Source organism: Poecilia mexicana, unplaced genomic scaffold, assembly GCF_051168715.1.
Source record: "Poecilia mexicana isolate PSO_F unplaced genomic scaffold, ASM5116871v1 scaffold_10, whole genome shotgun sequence".
NCBI lineage: Eukaryota > Metazoa > Chordata > Actinopteri > Cyprinodontiformes > Poeciliidae > Poecilia > Poecilia mexicana.
Genome location: NW_028263379.1, coordinates 23,890,154 through 23,894,487, shown reverse-complemented (window position 1 = coordinate 23,894,487; position 4,334 = coordinate 23,890,154).

The following is a 4,334-nucleotide window of genomic DNA, read 5'->3' as shown; positions in this document are numbered from 1 at the left end:
CTACTTCCTGTTTGCTGTGATTCTGTTTCCTCCGCGCGTGCGTCATCAATGTGTGAGCGTTGCTATGGTTGCTTCGACTCAAACTTCACAAACCGCTGATAAAGTTAATACAGCTGTATTTCAAAGAAGGTTTTCGGCAGATGCTATCGCTTTCGGCGTTTGGAACAGGTATATTTTAAGTAAAAATGACTTCAGCGTCTTCTCAGTTAATATTTTAAAGAAATAAAGCGCAATAAATTTAATTCAAAATAATATATAGGCTATTATTCAACCAGCGTAACTCGTTATAGCACTTTCGAAATTTGTGGGGATTTTGGGATAACAGTTACAAACCTCAAACAGTACTTTAAATGTCTAGTATTCTATAAATGAAATAAAGAAATTTAAAGAAAACCTTGAAATCTTTAAATAAAAAAAATACAAAAATCAAATACTGAAACTTAAACAAAAGGAAAACCTAATGTCAGTACTGAACACTGCGGAGCAAACAGTATATTTGCAGGGAAAATGTCAACAGTACCCAAAGGCACAGTTGAAAATGACCATGTATCTTTAAAACAGGAAACAAATCAAATGTTTTTCAACTAACAACACATGCTAGAAAATAAGTCTTTAAACTTTGTGAAAACATTAAACCGTTCTTAAACTAAAGGAGAATTTATCTTCAACGTGTAGCTGAATTATTATTGTTGTTGGGTAATGACTTGTTAGCCCACAATGTGCTGCCCAGTATGGTAAAGCTGGTTATTTCAGTTCCTCCTCACACAAGCTGTGGTTTCAGTAGGAAATCACTTGTTGTGGCTGGACGTAATGTTTTTTTCTCACAGTTTCTATGGCATTCCACTAAAATTTGCACCATTTCAGTTCTGAGTTTTGTGATTGCAGTAAATTTTCCTCATTGGTCTTAGCAAAGACATTTAAACCCAATGTTTACACACAGGTGTAGAAACTGCAATCAACACTTAAACAGATTATTTGATGACAGAATTCTTAGTTTAGTAATCCCAAAACTTTTTAGCAGTACGCATATTCCAGTACCAATCGAGTGGAATGGATTCTTTCATGAAGCGATCGTAATATTTTATTGTAAATGTGTTTGGATCCAAACGAATGTTTTTCAAATGGTTTTTTGAAATTGTACAACAGCAAGTGACACATCCCCTTCACACATATGTATTGTGACGCCATGAACAGCTGTGATAACTTTTTTTCTGATGCATTTCCTCAAGTTGCGATCGACATAAAACATTTTTTTTACGCTGGTACAGATGGCAAGATATAAAACAACCAAAGTTTGTTTTGAACGGTTATGAGTATCAATTGTATAAACAAATAAATAATTAAATGCATTCCCTATACCTGGCCTGTATGACAGTTTTGGAGGCCCCCTGTTTGTTTTGGGGAGACAAGCAACTGCTTTGTTTGCTTTTGCCTTGGGCCAGTTCTACCCAAATCCAGATTCACAGTGTAGCAGAAACAAACACAATTAAAGCTACTAAGAAACTAAGGCTAGAGGTTTAGTAATATTGTATTGTGGACAATGTATATTTCGGTTTCTGGCTTTAGTGACCAATGTTGCTGTCCAGGAAATGACACGCTGTGTTTGAAAATTGCATATGTCGTAGCGAAACAAATCCATAAACTCAGCAGAAAGTGTTATTTTTGCCACAACAAGGAAACAAAGAATATAGGTGTCCCAAATTTACAAGTCTGTTATTAAAACTTAGCAGGCAGTACATGCCCTGTGTTTTCCCAGTGATGTCTCAACTGTTGCCCGTAGCTACAATGACAGTAAACAGGCAGGGGGTGACAGCAAGTGACAGCTAGGCTGGACTGCAGGAAATGCCTCTCCGTCATCCGCTTTTTCACTTCCCTTTCTGGTCTCTAGTTGGTTACAAGCCACAGCTAAGAGAACCAAAAGCACAGCGACAACACAGGTTCAGTTTTCAGAGCTTAGTTTCAGTATCCAGACACACAGTAAAAACTTATGCACCGTTTTGTGTTTCAACATTTACAAAAATAAAAGAATAAAGTCAAGACAGGACCAATAATCTGACAGATGTGTATGGTTCAGTAAACTTATTGTATTAAAAAAAAGAAAGCATGTTCTGTACCTCACTGAAAAAAACAATGTAATACTGACACAGTTTGCAAAAACACAGTTTGGTTTTGCATTATATGTTCACTCCAAGTCATAACTCTCTTGCTGTACTCTTCCTGATTCTGGGGGTTTTTGCGTTGGCCGTTAGAACAAAATGTTTGGGTACAAACTGTTTTCAGTAGATCTCGGGCCCTCCTCCCTGTATAGCGTGTAACATTCTTGCTTTGTAGCATGTGCCTCACAGTTGACTCATCTCACGAGAGTGTGAGGTTTAACCTGCCAGAGAGTTTTTACACTTGGCTGTGGTTGGTTGACTTTCTGTTCAGTGGGCCTACGCTTCCCCTCTTCCTCTGTACCATAACAAATCCATTTTCCTTTTTGCTTGAATAAACAGAGGGCCAAACCAGCACACATGTGTATTCCACACTTTCATGTTGTAGTAAAGTATGAATGACATTATGGCCCTGCTTGGTAACTTTAGCTTTAGCTAAAAGACATAGAATTTCGAAGCTGGAAACAACTGTCCTATTTAGGTGTTTGCTTGGCAGCACAATCTTTCTTTCCTTTTTCTTTTGCAAACTTTTGTTTGAGGACAAAAGGCAACACGCCCGCCTTGTCAACAGGTCAACAATCATCCTGCTTCTGCATTTTAAGACATGAGTGTTGCCATAGTCTGAGTCAGCAAACCACACCAGAAAATAAAAAGGGTTTCCCACACCGATTGAAATCATGTTTTTTTTTTTTTTTCATTCAAAATATGTTTTCTCTCGTCTCTGGGAAAACAAAGAAATACCCCACATATCCATTTTACAAAACAAAACTACGAGGTCAAGACATCTCCATCTGTCATCGCCTTCCTGGTATACCAGTGTTTTGTTTCTCGGCACCTGGAAATTTACTGGACTTCAGATTTCTATACCGTGATTAACTTTTATGGTTAGCCTTCGTTCTCGCCGCATTGAACACTATGTACCACAGACTAATAAAAACAAAGAATAAACTTTTATGGCACCCATGCCAGATATTTACTTATTATCTTGTTATTTGTCAACTCTCTACTGAAGAGGCAAAATAGGAATCCAATTAAATACTAAACATCATGGAAAGTTTGGCAAATTCCTTATTTGCTGACAGATCATCAAATTAAATGAACACATAAATTGAGACAGATAAATTGAGACAGATATTGTAAATGATAATATGTTGTAAACAAATAATCTAGATTATAAATGCACTGAAACAAACATGAATGTTCATTTTCTTTTTAATCTGATAAAATGTAATTAATTATAAATATTGGTACCTTTATAATATAATATAATATAATATAATATAATATAACTGATATTGTAGTTAAGATTTGTGTTTAATTAATCATTAATCTAGAAAAGCAAATTACATCATAATTAGACCTACATGTGGAGTATGTAACTGGTTTTCCTATACTGTTAACATTTAATATACACATGGGAACTTAATTGTATCAAAAATAATAAATATATTTTTTAAAGAAACAATATTTTAAACACATAAAAACCAGGAGTAACTGAAATTCAGAAAAAAAAATTATTTACAGTCTAAGTGTAAAAATAAGAAATTAGCCAAAGTTCAATGCAAATTTTATGTAGAAAAATTAACTAAAAAGAACACACTCTAAGTCTTAAATGAACATTTAAACCTTAGTCAGTTTATTTGACAATTCTTTGCATACTGCCATACAACAAATTGAGACATAATTCCTCTGGGTTTACAGTGAAATACTAGTCACTACATAGGCGATTGAAAACCCAAAGAGATAAATAAAAACATAAACATGCGAGATACATAATCTCAGCAGTGGTTAAGATTCACCACTGTTAACTAATGTCAAGGTGGGAAAAATAACAAAAGCAACAACCCGAAATTAAGCAAAAATGACACCATTTACATAATTCAATTGAAATCCAATGTTTCTTAAATATATTGCTATATATTGCGTGTCATTTGTCACAGAGAAGGTACACAAAAACAAAAACAAAAGAGAGAGAGAGAGAGAGAGGAATCTCCGCGTGCCCGCGTACGTGCAGTACGTTCATGTAGAATTATCGCGCATGTGCGCGAGCCCTAGTTGTTGTGCCCTCCTGCACTTTAGAACCATCATGATGACGTCCGCGCGGTTGGCGGGACGCCCAGAAAGGCGGCGCTTCTGACGTCAGTGGCTTCTCATTCATGGACTCGGCTCATATATAAACAG